Source organism: Lampetra planeri, chromosome 37 (genome assembly GCF_965212315.1).
Source record: "Lampetra planeri chromosome 37, kcLamPlan1.2.h2, whole genome shotgun sequence".
In the NCBI taxonomy this organism is placed as follows: domain Eukaryota; kingdom Metazoa; phylum Chordata; class Hyperoartia; order Petromyzontiformes; family Petromyzontidae; genus Lampetra; species Lampetra planeri.
Window position 1 is genome coordinate 6119754 of NC_136143.1, and position 24580 is coordinate 6144333.

General features: G+C 50.0%; 1 protein-coding gene across 1 annotated transcript in view; it reads left to right on the top strand.

Moving 5' to 3' along the window:
• The window catches only part of LOC144730839 (uncharacterized), a 116311-nt gene that overhangs the window by 79729 nt on the left and 12002 nt on the right, over window positions 1–24580 (top strand). The window lies entirely within an intron of this gene.

Sequence of the window (24580 nt, forward strand, 5' to 3'; positions counted from 1 at the left end):
CCAAAGGCCAATAAGTTGTGGGTTATGGGGCTGCCAGCCTTTGGAGCAGTGTTGTATGTGTGCGTGTGTGCTTGTGTGTTCACGTGTTAGTGTACGTGTGTCCGTGCGAGTGTGTTCGTGCGTGATAAATGTCTATCCCGTCCGTCCTGCCAGAATCCTTGTCCGTCTGTTTGATTTGCTAACTACTCATTGTTGTCCGTCCATCCATCCGTGTGTGTCTCTCTGTACGTCCACCTGAGGAATGACTGTCTGTCTGACTGTTTGTCTGTCTGACTGTCTGTCTGTCTGTCTGCTCAACCGCGTGTTTGGTTCGTAACGAGTTTCTTGTGGGTCGGGTGGTGTGAGGCAGAACGTCACGTGAGACCTGAGCGTTCGTCTACGCCTGACGTTGCTCACTGTAATCTCGAGCGAAACGTCGGACATAAAGTTGCCTGCATTTGGTTTTGCTTTTCAACGATCCTCCTCCGTGTTGCTGGGGGGGGGGACATCAATTGGCACTTTTGCCCCCACGTGAGAACTTGATTTGAGTGGCTCCGTTGTGTGGTGGAGGGTTACAATTATTTTTTGTTGACATCATACACGGCACGATCTAACCACCCCCCCCCCCCAAGAAAACACCAATGACGAATGTACGTAGGGTACGTCGTATGTATGTTGAACTTCTTTCGCACCGCACGTAACCGACCGTGCTAATCGGAGTTTGTGGCAGCCTACGTATGGAATTATCCGTGTGTCTGTCATTTTTACCCTTTCTAACCCTTCCTCACTGCGCCATCTTTCCCCTCCCGGCATTGGCAACTGCGCGACCAAAGCCACGTCCAGCAACACGATTTATCTCAACGCCCGAACTGGACATTGGGGTGAACACTCCTGGTCCAGTATAGTAGTAGGCAGAGGTGGGACAAAGTCATTGTTATGCAAGTCCAAGTCGAGTCGCAAGTCATCAAATTCATGACTCGAGTCTGACTCGAGTCCAAGTCACATGACTCGAGTCCACATCTCATAGGTGGGACAAAGTCATTGTTATGCAAGTCCAAGTCGAGTCGCAAGTCATCAAATTCATGACTCGAGTCTGACTCGAGTCCAAGTCACATGACTCGAGTCCACACCTCTGGTAGTAGGTTTTTACCCTTTTAAACTGGCACAAAGCCGTCTCGGGTGTGGACCAATCAACTTCAAGGACAGTGCATATTATTATCATTATCAGAGTTGCTTCTTTTTGTTTGCTTTTTTGACTACTTGTGTTGTGGTTATTGCAAACATGATGCCTTGAATAAAGGTGTCAGTTTTGTACCAGTTTAAAAGGGTAAAAACCTACTACTATATTTTGCCACTGGTAAAAGAGATCTCATAGTGTAAAAAACTGCTGGTCCATTTAGACAGCCATGCGGCCAGTGGGTTGAAATTCCACCTTCACAGGGCAGGTGCCAGACCGTGCGTGGAAACTCCACGGCCGTAAGGTTGACGATCGGTGACGACCGCTGGAACAAATGTTGATGATCGCTCGTCTAAACCACCACCGCAGGGAGGCTTCTGTTGTTATTGTTGTTGCTGTTACAAATCTGTAATCTCGGTGTTCGTTGTACTTTCCGTGTGTTCATATATTTGGCCACGAGCGAGCTTCCGTTGCTGTCCAGGACATCGATAGCCGGTGGCGAGGATCTGTACCCGAAGCAAAACGTCCCACGTGGCCAGCATCGCCGATGTTCGAGTTTCCAGATTTTTCGCTCGAGAGCGGATACGTTGCTGCAACTGGGTTGGTGGTTTAAAGCATCATCGGCAGCAGCAGCAGCCATGATCTATCCGCTGCTGGATGAAGGCCTCTCTAAACCGGGGAACGGGGGGGGGGTGGGGCCCAGGGAGTGCTCGGGACCCGTTCATATATCACTCGCCGTGGCGGAGAATCAACAACCTCAGAGGTCACCGGGTTCAGAACGCCGTGCGCGACCCGCTGCACCGCCACCTCCACGCCGCACCGTGGATGACGCTGCCGGCTTCAGCTGTGGCTCTACGCCACTGGAATGGATGCGTCGAGCATGGCCTTTGTGGCAGCTTGGTCCAGGCGGATGGTACTCGACTCTGCTCAGTGGCATCTCTTCTCTTGTCTCTTTCTCTCTCCCGGTGGTTCTTCCTGCCACAGTGGCGCTCACCCCACCTCTGCGATGACTCGTATCGAGCCATGTGGCGATCTGACGGAAGAGGATACTTTTTTTTGTATTTCCGTTAGACAGAGCCTGTGTGTGTGTGACAGAGAGAGAGAGTGCGTGTGTGTGTGACAGTGTGTGTGTGACAGAGAGAGAGTGCGTGTGTGTGTGACAGAGAGTGCGTGTGTGTGTGACAGAGAGAGAGTGCGTGTGTGTGACAGAGAGAGAGTGCGTGTGTGTGTGACAGAGAGTGTGTGTGTGTGTGACAGAGAGAGAGTGCGTGTGTGTGTGACAGTGTGTGTGTGACAGAGAGAGAGTGCGTGTGTGTGTGACAGAGAGTGCGTGTGTGTGTGACAGAGAGAGAGTGCGTGTGTGTGACAGAGAGAGAGTGCGTGTGTGTGTGACAGAGAGTGTGTGTGTGTGTGACAGAGAGAGTGTGCGTGTGTGTGTGACAGAGAGTGTGTGTGTGTGACAGAGAGAGTGTATGTGTGTGTGACAGAGAGAGAGAGAGTGTGTGTAACAGAGAGTGTGTGTTTGTGTGTGACAGAGAGTGTGTGCGTGTGTGTGTGACAGAGAATGTGTGTGTGTGACAGAGAGAGTGTGTGTGTGATAGAGAGTGTGCGTGTGGCAGAGAGAGTGTGTGCGTGTGTGTAACAGAGAGTGTGTGTGTGTGACAGAGAGAGTGTGCGTGTATGTGTGTGACAGAGAGTGTGTGCGTGTGTGTGTGACAGAGAGTGTGTGTGAGTGACAGAGAGAGTGTGTGTGTGACAGAGAGAGTGTGTGTGTGACAGAGAGTGTGTGTGTGTGTGACAGAGAGTGTGTGTGTGACAGAGAGAGTGTGTATGTGACAGAGAGAGTGTGCGTGTGTGTGACAGAGAGAGAGAGTGTGTGTGCGTGTGTGGGGTGCGAACCCCGACGGCCCGAGTTCGATTCCCACTCACGGCCAACGCCAGCGACGATTGTCCGAAGCGGTCCCAGGCCTCCTCCCCTAGGTCGACTCCGCCTCAAACGAGTACCTGGTGTGGTGTGTAAACATCGTCACTCGGGAGATAAAGGCGGTCGGGCGTGGTTGCTGGCCACCCACCCCGTCGTGTACCGTCCCGGCCTTCATATGTGCTCGCGAACAGCACTTGCCCCAACAGTCTGTTACAGCCTATACGGGGGATCTTTGTCTTTTTGGTGGTGGCGGTGGTGGTGGTGGTATTGCTGCTGCTGCCGCTAAGCATCAGAGACCCTTGGGATCTCCAGTTATTAGCGAAACGACGAAGGCACGTCCATACTGTGCGTGCCGTACCTGGCGCGACGTGTAAACACGGCCACTCGGGAGACAAAGGCGGCCGAGCGTGGTGCAAGCCACCCACACCCCCTCGTGTGCCGTTCCGGCCATCTTTGGTGCTCGCTAACAGCACTTGCCTCAACAATGGGTAAGGCTATACGGGGGATCTTTGTCTTTGTATGTGTGAGTGTGTGTACAAGAGTGTGTGTGTGTGTCTGTGTGCAAGAGTGTTTACGTGCTGACCACCCCGACCTCCGTGTGCCTTTCCGGCCTTCATAGATAGATGTTCGCTAACAGCACTTGCCCCAACAGTCTTGTTAAGGCTACATGGGGGATCTTTATCTTTGTTTATGTGAGAGAGATAGCGCGTGTCTAGGCTAGGGCGTGTGTGCGGAGAGAAATTCTGCGCGCAAGATAAAGTGTGTGTGGGAAACAGAGTTTGATGGACTGTGTGAGAGAGTGTTTATGTATGAGAGAGAATGTTTTACCGCGTGCGAGTGAGAGTGAGTTTGTGTGAGTGACTACGTCTAAACTAAAACTAAACTATTTTTTATTTTACCCGATAGCTCTTTTTCAGAAGCGACCTGGTCACAAACGAGAGCTCGGCGAAGTGGTTTATCACGTGGAAATTTCTAGCAGCCAAATACTCGAAACGCGTGATGTTGATTCCTAATTTGGAGGGGAAAACCGGAGCACATGGAGAAAAAACATCCACGCGACCAATGGGAGAGAGAGACATCACAAACTCCAAATATACAGCAGCAGGCGTCAGGGTCGGGATCGAACCCACGACCTCCTGCATACCAGGCGAGGAAGTTAACATCTCTCCACCGTGGAGCGAATGCAAAGTGATTCGTTAGTGCACTGCTCCAGGAAATTGTCCGCCCGAGTTCAATTCCTGGCCGCAGCTCACAGCAATGGCAAGTGATATCCGAACAAAGAAACAAAACCTGAGCATCCAACTCGGTTGACTCACGAGTGACGATGTTTACACACCACGCCATGTACTCATTTGAGGCTGAGTCGACTTCGGGGATCACCGTAACAGGGTAGCGCGCTAACCGCTCCACACACGTGATGAAATGAGTAGCTGGTGTGGTGAGTAAACGTCAACATTCGGGAGACAGAACGTGTCGTTCCCACCTTTAATAGGTGCTCCCTCACAGCACTCGTGCCCACACTTGATTTTGGGACATGGGGCGACATTTTTTGGTGAAGATTTTTTTGTGTTTTAAATTTACCTTTAATGTTGCGTCCCTTGTGATGTGAAATACGCTTTGAGATACAGCACACTGCGGGGCTTGCTGATGACACCTAAGGATACGAAACCACTCCGATAGTTTTGCTGTTAGAAAGCCAGACGTAAGATATTCGTTTGTTTGTGTGTGTGAATAGACTCTACAAAGGCGGCCGGGGGTGGTTGCTGACCACCTCTACCCCCTCGAGTGCCGTGCCGGCCTTCGTAGGTGCTCGCTAACAGCACTTGCCCCAACAGTCGGTCACAGACTATACGGGAGACCTTTGTCTTTGTGCACTTTGCAACATTTTTAACGGGGCGACCGCGGAGGTGGCCGATTGGCTCAGAGGTGAAAGACGCGGAGTCGGCACCCGCTGAGGGCCTGGGTTCGAACCCCGGTCTATTGTCAATTGTGATTGAGTGGAGCGAGTTGATGTTCACGGCCCGATCACCCGAGACTCCCATCATGTTCAGCTTTGTTTTTGCGCTCGATTAGACCGAATTCCAAGGAAACTCGACACATCCCTCGATAACACTTCCATGAACAGGGGCCATTGTCCGAAACGTCGCCTGTTATATATGTGACGAACGTGGTAAGGTTTTCATTAAAATTATCGTGACTTTTTTCGTACTTATGCACCGCTGCCAACGGCAGCATCTCGAAGCGATTTGGCTAATTTCCAAGCTCTGATGATGTAAAACAAGACATGGGGCGACTGTCACGCGGAAGTGGGGGGATCGTGGGGGACCCCGAGGGTTGGGGGGGGGGGCGTGAGGGGGGGGGGCACCCCCCCCCCCCCACTCTACCGTGTGAAGAATAACGAGGCCCTTGCCAGGATTGTTCCGGAGAAATCCCTGTGAAACATTTCTCTTTGCCGGCATATTCATTGAAGCACACACACACACGCACACACACGGGGTGAAACCACTTTGCGAGATTGCTAAATGGATTCTTTGTCTCAAGAACATGACGCCCATAGTGCACTGGGAGTTGGGGGGTGGAGAAAAAGAGCGGGGGGGGGGGCAAAATTTTATTTCACAGAACACGCAGTGAAACTGACCTTCGAAGAAGCTCCCACGATGAGCTGTACCGATTATGAAATTGCATCCCCCCTCTCCTCAATCCCCTGGGCTGCTGGCAGCACATGTTGTTTGTGTTGTTGTGTCATTTGTTTGTGTCGTGCTCGGTGAGTGACGTGCTGTCAGGCCCTGTCGAGACGGCTCCGTGACCCACGTAGCACCCCGCTCCCACTCTCTCGCTCTCTCTCTCTCCTTAACTCTGCCTATTCGTGTGTGTGTGGCTGTCTCTCTGTGTGTGTTTCTGTATGTGTGTGTCTGTGTCTGTCTGTGTGTGTCTGTGTGTCTCTGTCTCTGTGTGTCTGTGTGTGTGTGTGTCTGTGAGCACTTGCCCCTACAGTCTGTTAAGGCTATATGGGGGATCTTTGTCTTTGTCTGTCTCTGTGTGTGTCTGTATGTTCGTGTCTGTGTGTGTGTCTGTCTCTCTGAGGAGCGGTGGTGGAGCCGTTAGCACACCGCGCTACGAACCTGGCGACCCGGGTTCGATTACCGCTCACGGCCAACACCCAGTGACGATTATCTGAACCGGTCCTGGGCCTCCCCTAGGTCGACTCAGCCTCAAATGAGTACCTGGTGTATAGTAAACATCGCCACTGGGGAGACAAAGGCGGCCGGGCGTGGTTCTGGCCACCCACCCCCTCGTGTGCCATGCTGGCCTTCATGGGTGCTCGCTAACAGCACTTTCCCAAACAGTCTGTTGAGGCTATACGGGGGATCTTTGCCTTTGCTTTTATCATCGACTGTTTTTCTAATTGTCTCTTTGTTGATCTGTGTCTATGTGTGTGTGTCTCTCCCTCTCTTTGACTCTGTGTGTGTTTCTATGTCTCTCTTTGTCCTTGCCTTACACTGTGTCTCTGTATCTCTCTCTCTCTCTCTGTGTGCGTGTGTGCGTGTATATCTCTCTGGATCTTAATGCTATCTCCTTCCTGCCCTGCTCGGCCTCTCGAGAGATGGAGGATGTGTGAGGATTAATTTGGGAGGATTCAGACTGCCACGTGCGTTGTTCCATATGCACTCGACGGAGTAACGTTACATTTGTTGTCGATGGGAAAAGAAGCAGAAATGATATGAAGTGTCAATCGTTCAAAATGAACAATGTAATCATCACCGTCATCATCATGTATCACTATAAGCATCATAATGATCACTACAATCCTAAAATCATCATCCCTACAATTACCAACCATTATTACAATCACCATCACTGCAATCACCATTGTTTTACAACAATCATTACCATCGTCATCGTTATCATTAGTAATTTCCAGTACTTTTCATCACTTTAGTGAATATCAAACACCACAGCCATGAACCATTATCACAATAATCGCTACAATCATAGTCACCACTTGTCGCTGCAATAATCACTGCAGTTATAATCTTTACTATAATCCACATCACCACCACAACTATTATTGTCAACCACAGTAAACATAACTCCTCCTCGCTGATAAGGCTAGTCTTAGACCCACAGTGAATGATGTGTTGTGGTTGGCTAGGGTTAGTGTTAGTCTTAGACCCACAATGAACGCTGTTCTGTGGTTGGCTAGGGTTAGTGTTAGACCCACAATGGACGCTGTTCTGTGGTTGGCTAGGGTTAGTGTTAGTGTTAGACCCACAATGAATCCTGTGCTGTGGTTGGCTAGGGTTAGTGTTAGTGTTAGACCCACAATGAATCCTGTGCTGTGGTTGGCTAGGGTTAGTGTTAGTGTTAGACCCACAATGAATCCTGTTCTGTGGTTGGCTATGGTTAGTGTTAGACCCGCAGTGAACGCTGTTCTGTGGTTGGCTAGGGTTAGTGTTAGTGTTAGACCCACAATGAATCCTGTTCTGTGGTTGGCTAGGGTTAGTGTTAGTGTTAGACCCGCAATGAATCCTGTGCTGTGGTTGGCTAGGGTTAGTGTTAGTGTTAGACCCGCAATGAATCCTGTGCTGTGGTTGGCTAGGGTTAGTGTTAGTGTTAGACCCGCAATGAATCCTGTGCTGTGGTTGGCTAGGGTTAGTGTTAGTGTTAGACCCGCAATGAATCCTGTGCTGTGGTTGGCTAGGGTTAGTGTTAGTGTTAGACCCGCAATGAATCCTGTGCTGTGGTTGGCTAGGGTTAGTGTTAGTGTTAGACCCGCAATGAATCCTGTGCTGTGGTTGGCTAGGGTTAGTGTTAGTGTTAGACCCGCAATGAATCCTGTGCTGTGGTTGGCTAGGGTTAGTGTTAGTGTTAGACCCGCAATGAATCCTGTGCTGTGGTTGGCTAGGGTTAGTGTTAGTGTTAGACCCGCAATGAATCCTGTGCTGTGGTTGGCTAGGGTTAGTGTTAGTGTTAGACCCGCAATGAACGCTGTGCTGTGGTTTGCTAGGGTTAGTGTTAGACCCACAGTGAATCCTGTGCTGCGGTTGGCTAGGGTTAGTGTTAGACCCACAGTGAATCCTGTGCTGTGGTTGGCTAGGGTTAGTGTTAGACCCACAATGAATCCTGTGCTGTGGTTGGCTAGGGTTAGTGTTAGACCCACAATGAATCATGTGCTGTGGTTGGCTAGGGTTAAGTGTGAGCGTTAGGCCCGCGGCTAACGATGTGCTTTGGTTGGCTGCGCTTGCCCAGCTGCCCGCCTCCCAACTGAACACTCTCGTCTCTGCGAAAGTGAATCCTCAGATGGAAACTTTAGTGTCTTTCCCACCACTCCAAACAGAACCCCCCCACCCCTCCATCCCCACCGTTAATGAAACAAATCAGCTCCACTCAGCGTGATCAGCACCTCGAAGGCGATCTGCGTCTTCGGGATTACTCCCCTAACATGCGACTCGACTGTGAGATGCCTGGGCACAGCTTCGGTCGGAGAGGCATGGCACACAAGCATCGTTGCAGAGTGGCCCGCGGGAGAATGTGAAATAGCAACTTCCCAAGTTTGTGTCTTTCCACGTGAAACAAAATAAATTACAAGGAATTATCAAAAGCATATTCTCGCTGCTGATAAGGTGCCCTCCCTGAGGGCCGCACGTTTGATGGTTTACGTAAAGAGATGCGGCACTTGACAGTTTTATGAGCAGAGATACAACATGGCGAGGCAGCGTTATGTTAATCTTGGAACGTTGCCTGTAAATATCGTGCAGTTCACCAGCACTGATTCAAGCAAGGCTGACTCTGCTGATGTCTTAGGCACTGAATTCATACTCTTAGTTCTTTCGGTAAAGTCACGTAGGTAAACAAATTAAATAAAAAATAATACAAATAAAACAATAAAAATCACGACGTTTCGGAGGCAACACAAGCTTCCGTCTTGCCTCCGAAACGTCGCGATTTTTATTGTTTTATTTTTATTAATTTTAATTTCATTTTTTTACCTACGTGACTTTACCGAAAGAACTAAGAGTATGAATCCTTGCAGTCACGAAAGCTTCAAATCTAGAATTAGGCACTGAATGTCCATCCGCACCGGTTCAGAGCTGCTGCTTGCATTGAACCAATGCTACTGTAGTAAGTTGCAGGAGGCTTGGACGACGGGGTCGGAGGCACACTTATTTATTAATACCAACTTGTGTACAGTAACGGGTACACACAGCACTTAGAGGGGTATCGTCCCCTTCACTCTTCTAACAGGGAGACACAACATCTAACCCCGCTAACCTACGCCCGAGTCCTCCACTACGGAGCTAGGGGAGGCTACCTATCCCAGCCCTGGTCAAGCTGGGATCCCGGCACCCTGAGTCTCCAGACCGGCTCTTATAAGAACGTCAGTCTGGGCTCTCGGGGCCACGCCACCGGCTTGCCCTGGTCGGTCCTGTCAAGGACAGCGAGCCAGGGGAGCTCCGGGGCCTATTCTAGCTGGTCTTCACTCTTCGCTGGTTAAAGCTAACACTCGACCTCGAGCCCTCCGGCTCACCACCTTTTATAGCACTCGGCCCCCGGGAGGGGCCCGTGGGGGATGCAGGTGCGGACGTCGGTGTGAGCACCTCCTCTGTGTACGGCCCTAACCACGCCCCTTGTGTTTGTTACCCATCCGTGCCCATACATCTACACAATTACACCTCTACACTACTGATAGGATTGCCCTCCCAGAGGGCCGTGCGGCCGTTGGGGTTGTGCAAAGCGTACCGTTATTGAAGTGGAGGAGAGACAAATGCAATAAGGAGGCTTTCCTGTATCGTGAAACGTCCAGTCGTGGTCGAATATTGCTGGCTCTGACGTCAATTGGGCACCAGTTATAGGCTGTGGCAGAAGGAAGCGCTGGTTGAGGTGTGATGACATCAACGACATCTGCCGTGATGACCTCTTAACCCTGACCTTGGGGCATAATGATGATGATGGTGGTGGTGGTGTTGAGCTGAGTTGAACCATAATCTGAACTCGCAACCCTCCGTCTTGAGTCGTTAAGTACCGACAAACAGCGGAGCCACCAGGGTGAATCGGAGGGATCTTAAAAGCAAATAAAATGTGAGGGCCAATTAGGCTGTGGGCTGAAATGTGAGAGACTGCGGGCCGTCGGAATTCGCCTCAATCTCAGGCCCGGGGATTAAACAAATCTGCCACGAACCCAAGACAAAGCAGCCGGTCTCCCCAGACTGATGGCCGCTCATTACAAAACATTCGCGGTGATCTCGCCATCATCTGGACTCACTCTCTCGCTCGCTCGCTTTCGTTTTCTCGTTTGTTCTCTGTTCCCGCACAGATGATTTCGGGCATTTAGGCGTAACGTTTGTTCAGTGTCAAGGCGCTCGGCCGTGTGTGTGTGTGAACCAGATACGGGTACCGATGCATCATCATTAGCCTCCATCGAAGCGTTGAACAGAAGAGACACCACAGGAGATGAGAGGAAGCGATACGGAAGTGACAGCGTCATACCAGCGAGTCAGCGCTGTGCTAATGAGACCGTACAAGCAAAAACATCCCAGATGAGACAAGAAAGTTGTGGGTGGTCCAGATGTCTTGTGATTTCCCCCCCCCCCCCCCCAATTAATTAGCCCCTATTTTCGTGTTTCCTTTGCATGTTCATTTCTGTTTCAAATACACCTTGCTTAAACAATATTACGTTTTAGAGAATTGAATTCGGGGTGGGGGGGGGGGTGTCACAAGACATCTGGACCACTCTGTACAAAAGCAACGCACAACAGCAACGACCCTTAAGACGCTCAGTACTGAGGTCTAAAGAACGAGGCCGTTCGGACAAAGCACAAGGGGATACCGCGAAACAAAAATGCGTTATTGATTCTTTACATCGAAATCGTGGGTTCGTGATTCCCATCGGACCGAAGTGATGGGGGGGGGGGGAATTGGAGGAAATGGGACGTGCCTGACGTAGACAGAACATCTGGAGGGAGGCAGCGATGGAACTCCCAGCGATGGAACTTTTTGCGATGGAACTTTTATCGATGGAACTTTAGCAATGGAACTTTGAGCGAACTCTCGTTCCGCGTGAGCTCCGCGTGGTCCTTGCTCGGAGCGTCGCGAGGAAACTCTCCGCTGGCTCGGCCTCTCCCCGGGATTAGCAACAACAACATAAGCTCTCAGATTACCCAGACAAATGTTAGGGATCGTGCGTGTTTAATATAATTTTGTGTGTGTGTATGCGTGTCTTATTATTGTTGGGGGGTTAGAGGGGTGGGTTGTTAGGAGTGGAGGGAGTGGGGGGGGGTTAATGTTATTTATTAAATTAAATGCTATGTTTTGCCAGATGAGACTTTAACGTTGCCTGCCGATCTCGCGAGCTAGCGGGGTTGATGATAAAATAAATAAATAAATTCTCAAGCACTTTGTTCAGTCCACTGCTGGATGAAGGCCTCCCAATACCACGTCGGTTATAGACGTTTGTTATCGCGATGGTGATGTGTTATCTCCCTCGCCCGGGTGCCCAGGAGGCTGTAGGTTCGATCCCGGAACCTGACGAAGCGTACTCTTTGGTTCTCTCGGTAAAGTCACGTAGGTATAAAATAAAATCAATCACGACGTTTCGGGCGGCGCAATACAAGCGTCCGTCATCAGGGGGGTAAAGCATGGCCTGCCTCAGCAGCAGATCATGCTTTATTTTATTTTATACCTACGTGACTTTACCGAAAGAACCAAAGAGTATGGATTGCTGCAGTCACGAAAGCTTCAAATCAAGATTCTGACGAAGCGTGGAATTTTTCTCCATGCTTCTCCGGTTTTTCCCCTCCATATTTAGAATCAACGCGCGTTCAGAGGACAATATTTGCCTGCAACAATATGTCCCCACGTTTGATGATGATGATGATGATAAAACAGTGGATTCTTGTCGATTAGGGGTGTGGCTGCCACTCTTGGCTTGTTGACTTGTAGTAGTAGTGGACGTCGTAGTGGCTCGGGTGGCTAGGATTGTGGCTGTAATAGTGGGTGGCTGGCTAGATAATGAGGATTCGAGTCAAGGCCGTAGCCATGGAGTCAACATTGGGGGGGGGGGGGAAATCTTCCAGGGGGTCTGGGGGTCCCCCCCCAGAAAAAAAATCTAAATTTGTAAACTGATTTCCTGCCATTTTCTGCCTAAAAAATAAAAAACAATGCACTAACACATATGATGGACTTTATATTTATGTTTTACAATAATGTCTAATAGTGTAATGTATTACATTTCAGTTTTTTTCTTTTTTACCTTTTCTTGTTTCATTGTATGTAATGGCAGAGATTAGGGATTAATAAAGTACAACCATAACCACAATCACATAAACAGAAATCTATTTTAAAGCAATATATTGGGGGGGGGGGGGCATTTTGAGCATATTTGAATATATATGCTCAAAAATATATTATAATTGCGGCCTTGATTCGAGTATTCTTTGAAACGCGTTATGGTCAGTGGCAAAACTCTCGCTTGGCTGGCAAGCTCGCCCCCCCCCCCCCCTGGTTACCCCCAGCCCTTCCCCCCCCCCGCACAACTCACCCCGCTCATCATAACTCCGCACAGCCTTTTCAGATTTTTTTTACTTTTGGCCGCATTTTTCTTCCTGCCATTCTCCGCGCAGCGGGAGGCCGGCGTCGGCGCATATCGCACAGCGCCGCAGATCAACACCCCCCCCCACCTCCTCCTCCTCCCGGCAGCCCTCGGCCAGACGGACCCGCGGCTCACGTGACCGGTCGGCCGGTCGTCAGCCAGTCAGCTGACGAGCAAATCGGCGAGCCAGTCAGCAAGTTTAGTCAGTTGGGCAGCTTGTTAGCCGGTCAGTCATAAACCAAGCCAGCTGGTCGGCCAGTCAACCAGCCGGTCGGCTGGTCAGACGGTCAATCAGCCGGTCAGCTGATCAGCCAGATAGCCAGTCAGCTGGTCAGCCGGTCAGTCATATAGCCAACCAGCTGGTCGGCCAGTCAACCAGCCGGTCGACTGGTCGGACGGTCAATCAGCCGGTCAGTTGATCAGCCAGATAGCCAGTCAGCTGGTCAGCCGGTCAGTCATATAGCCAACCAGCTGGTCGGCCAGTCAACCAGCCGGTCGACTGGTCGGACGGTCAATCAGCCAGTCAGATGATCAGCCAGATAGCCAGTCAGCTGGTCAGCCGGTCAGTCATATAGCCAACCAGCTGGTCGGCCAGTCAACCAGCCGGTCGACTGGTCGGACGGTCAATCAGCCGGTCAGATGATCAGCCAGATAGCCAGTCAGCTGGTCAACCGGTCAGCCAGCCAACCGCTTATTCGGTCAGCCAGGTCAGTCAGTCAGTCAGGTCTCGCCGCCAGCACCTCCTCCTCATCCCCCGCAGCCCATCGCAGGCTTCGTTCGTTCGCCTTGGCCGGACGCCGCGGGAATTTGTAAAATGAGAAGCAGTCGGGAACTCGGATGAACCCCCCCCCCCCCCAGTGAGACTCCCGCGGCCCATACATCAACGTTGGCTGGGCTGAAACGTCCGCACCATCGCTCGATGCATCTCTTGCTCTGCTTTTGAAGAAACGTCTCGCGTTTTCTCTACCCCCCCGTTTTCTTCTTATTCTTTCTCGTGATTTGAGAGCGGCCGGTCGCTCAGCTGCGATTGGAGGGCGGGGGTTTAATTTCCGATGCGACCGTGAAAGCACGTGCGAGCGCTCGCTTGATTGATGAGTCCCAACGTTCAGACGCGAACACGCCGAAGGTTGCCTTGATGGGTGGGGGCGGGTGGGGGGTAGGCGGGGCGTTGGGGGGAGGGGCAGTGGTGGTGCCATGGTCAGCACGCCGTGCTGTGAATCTAGCGGCTTCAAATTGTACTCCTGGCCACTGCCAACATCAGTGGTGACTGATGTCTGAATCAGTCTTAGGGTTGCCAAACCCGTCCGTAATAGCCGGGCGGTTGCTGCTGCTGCTGCTGGTGATGGTGGCCATGCTGCTGCACGTGACTGGCTGTAATCCAGCACTGCGGAGGCAACAGCGAGAGTTTGTAGATCACAGCACAGATGGTTGTGAACAATGTCGGAGCCAGGATTTTCAGGTAGAGGGGGGGGGGCAACCCCTCCAGCAATGAAAAATGATAGAGGAGTTGTTAGTGAGTAAGGACTCGTCCCTTGCTTTTTATTCGACGCCTGTGCGGCGATGGCGCAGCCATAGATCGAGGGTCGAATTCGAACCGCGTTGTGTGATCGGCATCGCGCTCGCTGAAGGTGAATGCCTTCAGGGAAGTCGTGTCCTGTGTACGCAACTGCGCACAATTCTGTGAGTCACTTATAACCGCTTTGCCGTTACTTATTGCCAATTACGGACTCAGACTATTGCGCTATCATCTCACGGAGTCCCACTTGTGAAGCCTCCTTCCCGTGGACGTCGAGGAGGTGCCGTATCCCTGGCTCGCCAGGAGAAGGCGGTGCAGCAATTGGGATAATCTCCACCCTGTTTCCATCTGTACGGGGATCGAGCGCTGTCCCCTCGCGTGCGTGGGTTTTCTTCGGGCGCTTCGGTTTCCCGCAACGTGGAGAATAAACAACTCATCGCGAAGTGGTTTAAGAAAAAAAACAATGTAAGAATAGTCCTTGGATTTAGTGTGGCTTTGCTGGTTAAATAATAATAATTAGTATTATTAATATGGGGTGTGCATATTTATTATGGCCAAAATTACAATTCGTTTATTTTTGTGTTACGTCATGTAGGTACTGCATACAATAAAGCAGTGTTCTTCACTCATTTTCAGAGAAAGGGGGGGGGGGGGTCACTTTCGCCGATAAGCCATCATCAGTGTGTGAGTGCCGCCACACACCTGAAACCATTGCTGGGTTTAACAGCAGCACGACAATGATGATGATGGGGGGTGGTGTTGACCATTTGTGTCTTGTCGGGGGCCGCACGTCAGGGTCCGCACTAAAGGCCACCAGGAGCCGCCTTGCAATGAAGAAGGCCGCCCTATAAAGGCCTCCACCACCCGACAGAGCCAAACCATTGAAGTCGTCACGTGGGCAATTATGTTAATTGGTTTTGGTTAGTTGTCAAAACCTGAATGTCGAAGACTCCATGTTAAAAAGTTGTTTTTGACGAATGTGTTGGACTGTGCTTTTGCACCACTGCCAACGCAGCAGCAGCAGCAACATTACAAAGTAATTTTAAATCGGTTCTTTCTCCCCCGCCTTCTCTTCTGTGCCCCTTTCCCTCGTCACAAGCGCACCTACTAATCCTGAAAATTGTGACCTGAAATGTGACCATTCGTCCAATTGTGAAGGTTGCGGAGGGAGGTCAATGCATCCACTGTGCTTCCCAATAAATAGGTGGTCCACTCAAATTTAATGACCCCGGAAGTGATGACCAGCTGAGATGGGACGCCAGAACCATTTGTTTAATTCACAACCTTTGCAAATTCGAGTTTTGGCTCGCTGCAACGTATTGGACGACGCAACGTTGAGAACTACGGTGTGAGTTTTTTTGGCAAGCAAAACAAAAATTGTTTGCGGGCGACTTTTGGAGCTTCGCTCTTAGAGGTGCTCGCTTAGGCCAAATAAAAATAAGAACAACATTTTTAGCGTGTTGGCAGGGACGTTTTTGGCCTCCGCAAGATCGTATCGTGTGATGGTGTTCTGCTGGTTTTGTCTTTGCGAGTTTGCTCGTGGTTCAAGAGGATGCGTCGCACGTACACAAAGACAAAGGTCCCCCGTGTAGCCTTGACAGACTATTACAACCAGACGCACACATACACACACACACGAATGTACACGCGCACGCAAACACACAAATGCATGCACCAGCAGCATATACATACGTACTACCCACACAGCAAAGATCCTGCTGTTAGCGAGCACCTATGAAGGCCGGCACGGCGCACGAGGGGGTGGGTGGCCAACACCACGCCCGGCCGCCTTTGTCTCCCAGTGGTGATGTTTACACACCGCACCAGGTACTCAATTGAGGCTGAGTCGACCTAGGGGAGGACCAGGACTGATTCAGATATTCGTCACCGGTGTTGGCGGCCGGGTGGCCGTGTTGGTTAGCGTAGCAGCCACACACACACTTACACACACTCACACACTCACACACACACTCACACACACTCACACACACTTACACACTCACACACACTCACTCACACACACTCACTCACACACTTACACACACTCACACACTCAGACACACTTACACGCACTTACACACTCACACACACACTCACACACACACTCACACACTCACACACACACTCACACACACTCACACACACACTCACACACTCACACACACACTCACACACTCACACACACACTCACACACACACTCACACACACACTCACACATACTCACACACACTCACACACACACACTCACACACATACTCACACACACTCACACACACACTCACACACACTCACACACACTCACACACACACACTCACACATACTCACACACACTCACACACACACTCACACACTCACACACACAGACACACTCACACATACTCACACACACACTCACACACACACTCACACACACACTCACACACACACTCACACACACACTCACACACACACACTCACACACACACTCACACACACACACACTCACACACACACTCACACACACACTCACACACACACTCACACACACACACTCACACACACACTCACACACACACTCACACACACACTCACACACACTCACAGACACACACTGGACCAAATTTGTATCAACGGCACCGCAGCCCAGGTGAAGGACCTTGTGTGTGTGTGTGCTTTGAAAGAAGTACATAATTGAAATGAAGTGTATTGATATTCACACTTGTCAGTAACAAGGGTGGGTCAATAGAGCATGCCATCCACTGGGGGCCCCTTAAATACCTTCGTCTGAGCCATACACGTTACATAGCCACATACACAAACACCGTATTGATATGGGCAAATGAGGCACACGCCTTCGTATATGCGTGGACATTCATAAATACGTCTACAGCGCACTGAGGTATTTCGATGTGAAAAGGCACTTTTATTAAAAATATATATATACATTTCCAACACACGCAGTCGTCTTATAGCCCGCAAATATGCCCCTAAGAAGCACACATTATCGGCACTCAATGCCACACGGTACACGCTATATACTTTAAACACGCAGCACACACTAGCGTGTGTGTATATACCGCTCTAGACTCAGATTTAAAGTGATTCGCTTGCTCGTTGTATATTCAGAGTCCTGAGCCAGTGGCGGAAACGCCACGTTGGTTTTCGTGACCGCTTTTGGCCGTGAGCGGGAATCGAACTCGGGCGCGCCGGGTTCGTAGCGGAACGCGCAAACTGTTGTGCTACCGCTGCCCACACTCCGCACCACACATTACCTCACCTGCACACACACACACACGTCCCGCCTGACACACACACACACACGTCCCGCCTGACACACACACACACACACGAGCCCCCTGACACACACACACACACAAGTCCCCCCTGACACACACACACACACACGAGCCCCCTGACACACACACGTCCCCCCTGACACACACACACACATCCCCCCTGACACACACACACACACGTCCCCCCTGACACACACACGTCCCCCCTGACACACACACACACACACGCTCCCCCTGACACACACACACACACGTCCCCCCTGACACACACACACACGTCCCCCCTGACACACACACACACGTCCCCCCTGACACACACACACACGTCTCCCCTGACACACACACGTCCCCCCTGACACACACACACACACGCTCCCCCTGACACACACACACGTCCCCCCTGACACACACACACGTCCTCCCCTGACACACACACACACACACGTCCCCCCTGACACACACACACACACACGTCCCCCCTGACACACACACGTCCCCCCTGACACACACACACACACACACGTCCCGCCTGACACACACACACACGTCCCCCCTGATACACACACACACACGTCCCGCCTGACACACACACACACGCCCCCCCTGACACACACACACGTCCCCCCTGACACACACACACACGTCCCCCCTGACACACACACGTCCCCCCTGACACACACACACACACGCCCCCCCTGACACACACACACACAAGTCCCCCCTGACACACACACACAAGTCCCCCCTGACACACACACACACGTCCCCCCTGACACACACACACACACGCCCCCCCTGACACACACACAAGTCCAACGATCTCTCAGCATTCTTCCTTGAAGGGAGCGCTGCTGGGCGCTTTGGGGGTTTCCGCCACGGGAGGCGGAAAAGAGAAAATTTGGCCGCCACAACAAAAGACAAAAAAAACATTATTTGATTTTTGTAGCCCCCCCCCCACCCGTCACTTTTTGTTGCCCCAGCTCTCGTTTTGTGAAAACTGTTCTGCGTTTTACCCCGAGCTAGCCCCGTGCCCCCCACAAGATGGCAACGGCAGCCCCCCCCCCTACACACAAACTCGCTTTTCCTCCCCCACGCATTTCTCTAGAACTTATTTTCCTGCTTAGTTTGTTGTCCTTCCCCCGCACCTCCAATAAGCACGATTGGCTAGGTACGGTGCCAAAGAAGTTCAACATACATACAGGCCGCGGCTGTGTGTCGACCGCCTGTGATTCTCCCCAACGAGGTGATGCTACTCAGGATATTTACGCTGCGATGAATTTCCCACATGATGATAAGCTACTTCGTTGAGCTATCATTAGTGGCCAGGTCTCTTCTGATACATACTTGTATAGCTCAGTGGGCCTTTACCTAGTCAAATACAAAAAAAATAGTTCAGTTAGGTTAGTTAAGTTAAGGGGCGCCACGGTGGCGAGATGTTAGCTCCTTTGCCTGGTCTACAGGAGGTCGTGGGTTTGATCTCGGCCCTGACGCCTGCTCTATTCTTGGATTCTAGATTTGAAGCTTTCGTGACTGCAAGGATTCATATTCTTAGGTTTTTTTCGGTAAAGTCACGTAGGTAAAAATGTTAAATTAAAATTAATAAAAGTAAAATAAAAATAAAAATCACGACGTTTCGGAGGCAACACAAGCTTCCGTCTTCAGGTGGAACCGTCACAGCCCGACAGCTGTATCAAGTAAATGAGAGATTACAAGAGATACTACTCCGTATATATAATGGTTGAGGGGGGGGAAGGGCCAGGAACGGCCCACTTTTAAATCCTTTATATTAAGTTCGCTTGCTTGCTTGCTTGCGTGCTTGCTTGCTTGCTTACGACCGTGCAAATCTTTCGCTCGTTTTTTAACCCACTTCCCGTGATCCAATCGAGCTGACATTTTGCACACAGACTCGTTGTGCGAGACAATTAATGTTCGTGAAAATTTTTTTCAAAAATTTTACACTTTTTAGGCAAAAAAAAGTATTTCACATTTATTCAAATAGAACTCATTCATGGCTTTGGCTGAACGTCACAGTGTAGGAGCCCAGAGCGTAACCCCTCCACAGGCCGTGGCGGAGTAGCGCAGTTGGTAGCGCCCTCGCTTCCCATGCCAAAGGTCGCGGGATCGATCCCCGCGTCCTCCACAGGTGAATATATTTTTAAATCCTTTATATTAAGTTCGCTTGCTTGCTTAGGACCGTGCAAATCTTTCGCTCATTTTTTAACCCACTTCCCGTGATCCAATCGAGCTGACATTTTCCACACAGACTCGTTGTGTGTGAAAATTAATTTTCGTGAAAAATAATTTCCAAAATTTTACACTGTTTACGGAAAACAAATTAAATATTTAATTACCAATTGCTTAATACTGGCAGACAATCATCTGACCCATAGGTGGCAGCCATCTCAAGCCAGAGGACGAGAGGACTCTAGCCGCCACGCATATATAGGATTTAGAGTGAAAAACTTTGTTTTTACGGGTTTACTTGTTATTATTATGGTAAGGTGCGGCTTGAGACTATGAATAGACTACATAACAAATGACTGAGCCTTTATTATGGAGAGGTGCGGTTTGTGACTACGCCTAGCCTACATAACAAAATTCTGCATATGAGACAGAGCCTCTGCCATGTAGTTTAATTTTTTTACCTACGTGACTTTACCGAAAAAACCTAAGAATATGTATTTTTGGAGTTTGAGTGTCTCTCTCCCCGTGGTCGCGTGGATTTTTTTCTCCGGATCCTCCGGGTTTCCCTCCACATTTAGAATCAACATCACGCGTTCAGAGTATTTGGCTACTATACATTTCCACGTGATAAGACATTTCGTTGAGCTATCATTATTGGCCAGGCCACTTCTGAAAAAGATCTACATAGCTCAGGGGGCTTTACCTGGTAACATAAAAACAGCAAATATTAAGCCCTACTTGAGAGGCTCATGGCCCGCTTGCAAGGCCGGTTCTGCCGTTCCCTTCCCCCACCACAACGTTGACCCAACGTTGAACGCTTACAGGAGCGAGGGTGGAAGGTATCACCTTGTGCCGCACAGCGACAGCTGCCACTGAGGGGGGGGGGTGCCCTTTGGACGTTCGAATTGCTGAGGCATTTAAGCCACGCCGTATGAATGCAAATGTTATTCTTATTATTCATAGGTCCTGTCTTGCCCCTGAATCCTCATGACCCTCCGAGTGTATCCTCAACTTGTGATTGAATTTATGGAAAGCGATGGCTTGATGTCTAACAGAGGAGAACGGTGCAGGTTTACAAACGAGTGAGTGTATTGAGATTGGAGGAAGAGCTTTGTCAGGTCATTGTTGCTCATGGGGGGTTTTTTTTACCATGCTGGCACCTGCCATCGGAATGTGGAATGTCCACTCCAAGCTCAGGGCCGCCCGACCGAGAAGAGTCTATCTTCGTTTAAGCGGCGAGATAATTCGATCTTAAAGTTGTTTAGTTTATCCAGGTAGGCCCGTAGCATCGGGGGGGAGGGGGGGCTGGAGGGGACTGAGCCCCCCCCCTTCCACCACCATCCTGATGAATTCTCAGCGTCCCCCTCCATTCTAAATTCTTAAAGAGTCAAGTCAAAAACTGTTGTAACGATATTAATCACCGGTGGCGGGGTGTTTTTTTAGGCCTCTCCTCGCACACACAGTGGGTGAGAACCAGAGCAGCGTGCCCGTAGACCAAAGCAACTCCTATCGTTACTCATTCTGTTTAGAGTTTAACATTGTTTTTGAAATGTTTGCTTAACATTGACTGGGTCGTGACCAACCCTGAGTTTCCCTCCCTCTGCCCCCAATCCCCCCCCCACTTTTCTCGTCGACCCCCCCCTCCCCCACCGCATTAAAAACATCTCGCGCTACAGAGGTTGTGTCCAGGGAAGCCTCACAGAATCTCAAGACTCGTTTTCAGGAGTTTCCTGCCACTCTGGGTGGCGCGATGTTCATTACTTCGCTTGGTACACAGGAGGTCGTGGCTTCGATCCCGACTCTGACGCCTTCTGTATATTTGGAGTTTGCGTGTTCACGCCATGGTCGCGTGGATTTTTTTCTCCGAAACCTCCGCGGTTTTCCCTCCGAATTTAGAAGCGCGGGCGTTGAGAGAAATTGGCTGCTATGAATTTCCACGCGCTGACAGGCCACTTCATTGAGCTATCGTTTGTGGCCAGGTCGCTTCTAATAAAAAAGAACTGCATAGTTCTATGAGCCTAACCTGGTAAAATAAAAAATATACACTGGTCAACAACAAAAAAATTTCTGGCCTGGACTTTTGCAGCTGTTTTAGACTAATTTCAGGGTGCTGATTCCAAATCTGATCTCAGATTTGCTCTATCACATCTCATTTTTATGCTATCGGCATACCCCATTTTCATTGATTTTACCCGAAATTAACTCTGTCACTTATGATTGCAAGTTGTTGCGAGTCAGTGACTGCTTTAGTATTAAAATATGGTGCTGTATTTTTAGGATAGTGTGTTTATTATATCATTTTATGTAGATATCCACATTTATTTAATATTTTTCTTCTGCAGTTCTTATTGAAAATGCATATTTGATATCTCAAAAACCTGATGTGATAGACAAAAACTGATGCCAGATTTGGAATCAGCACCCCAAAATTACCTTAAACCCGTTGCAATACCTTATGTCAGAAAAAGTGTATTGACCAGTGATATAGTTTTCGTCGTAAGTAGTTGGGGATGTTTTGTTCATGCTGTCACTGAGTGTGAGACGGCTGTGTTGATTACTCGTCTCATTAAGCAGGTATCGGGCGGAACAGCTGTGCGCGAAGGCCAGATCTATTAGCCAGATATTTTGTCAACGCTCTCCAACTGAGGGTGAAAGTGTTTATTTATAGAAGGGTTAGAGTCGGCAGGCGGCTGAATTAGATACGGTAGAGTTGGATTCAGTGAAAGATCGCCGATTTCATGAGATTGGTGTGGGTGGGTTTGGGGTGAATCCTGTGATCTAATTTATCAACACAAATTACAACTAAACTATTAACTTTACAAATATTTTTTATCAGGTAAGGCCCACTGAGCTACATAGCTATTTTTCAGAGGCGACCTCGCCACAAATGATAGCTCAACGAAGTGGCTAAGCATGTGGACATTTATAGCAGCCAAATACTCGAAACGCGCGTTGTTGATTCTAAATGTGGAGGGAAAAACAGGAGGACCTGGAGTAAAACCTACGTGACTACGGGAAGAGAGACACGCAAACTCCAAACATACAGGAGTCAGAGTCAGCATCGAACCCACGACTTCCTGTATACCAGGCGAGGGAGTTAACATCCCATCACCATGCACCCAAATGAGTCCGTGTATCCGTAAAGCGTGGATAAACACAGATATGAGGATACATTTCCCCCAACTTCTAAGTGACCTATTCTCATCCACGAAAAAAGGCTAGGATGATAGGAACCGTAACCAAATTGACAATAATATATACGGCTAATGGGGGGGAACTGGAAAGAAGATATATGAGTGACCGATTAAAACACTTTCTATAGAATATAGACGATGATAAACGTATTGGACAGAAATGTGCGTACAGGCTGGACGCAAGTAGTATTAATAATTGTGCGAGCTAATCCACGTCGTGTGATCCACCCCGTTGTGTACCAGCTGATGCACCACGTGTTTACCAGCTGATGCACCACGTGTATACCAGCTGATGCACCCGTGTATACCAGCTGATGCACCCGTGTATACCAGCTGATGCACCACGTGTATACCAGCTGATGCACCACGTGTATACCAGCTGATGCACCACGTGTATACCAGCTGATTGCACCCTGCAGCTGGTAACATGGTATCTGCTCCGACCTGCAGTTTTGAGCGCAACTATCCTCACATCCTCGTGGCACGCAGAGCCAACCTGGTGGTGTCGCTAGAGATGCGGGCGCCAGGTTCTAGTCTAGACCCCGGGGTGACTTCACATCAGACAAAGTCGAGACCCAGCGAGATCTTTGCGCGGACAAATAAGAGAGAAATTGCCCAAATATTAACGGCCCATATCAGCTGCCAGCGCGACCACGTGAGCGGCAGGCACTTTCATCGCTCGTAATTCGCTACGCTGTTTAGTGAACGTGTTGTTTCTTGTCGGTGTGAGGGAACACTCAAGCGACAGATACATTTCGGACAAAATTCAGCGGCGTTAGGCTGCTGGCCAGTCTGCCAGTCTGCCGACCAGGCGGCCAGACAGCCGGCCAGCCGAACGTTGTTTTCGAAAAATATACAAAGCAATGAATGTGTTTCACGTGCGCGTGTGTCAGCGCTCTTAAATAAATGACTTTTTTATGGCCGGCGTGGGCCCGAGTGGGCCGTGGCGGTGAGCGGTCTGTGTAAAACAACCTTCTGGACTAAATCCACTATCAAAACGGCTCTTGCAGTGGCCTCGTGCGCACGTGTTAAAGAGATTTCCGAGTGCAACAAACAGCAACGGATTTGCCAGCCGCGGACGTTCGAAGTGCTCCTGGCTTTCCTCAGACACCGTGGTTGTAAATGCTCCACCGGCGTTTCCCGGACACTAAATCTTTCAAAGCCGGGTGCCCACCGGAGCGATCAGTTGCACAACTCGGTTGCACGCAACTGCATCGCTTGCACGTGGACGTCTCAGTTGGGCAAACAGTTGCTTACAATACAGACTGGACAGTCGAGCGGCAATCTGCTGAATACAAAATTAGAGGAATGTTTGCGAACTAGGATAGGTTGTTACGATCATGAGCACGCCGTTTAACTGCCCTTTTGCGCAACTACTCACTTAGATGTGGACGAAGCAGTTGCAGGCGATTGCAGTTGAGCAATTCAGTGGCCCAACTGATGCTCAGAGGTGGGCCCAGTTTAGGTGATCTTGGCCTGTCTCGCACACCATAGCGTGTAACTTGCAGCAGATAACAGTTAAGGAATCTGTCCCGATTCAGCAAGCTCTGTTTTGTGCTGTTGATGTAAGTGTAGCCCCAATTATAATCCCAACTTGTGCCGTCAACATCATGCGTCACGAGACGCAGCATCCATGCGGATTGCTCGCAAAGCAGTGCAACGCCTATTGTTAGAGGATGGTCCGCAGAAGTGGACACTGCAGAGCTACCTCTGAGATTTCCTTCACGTGACCCCTGCTCC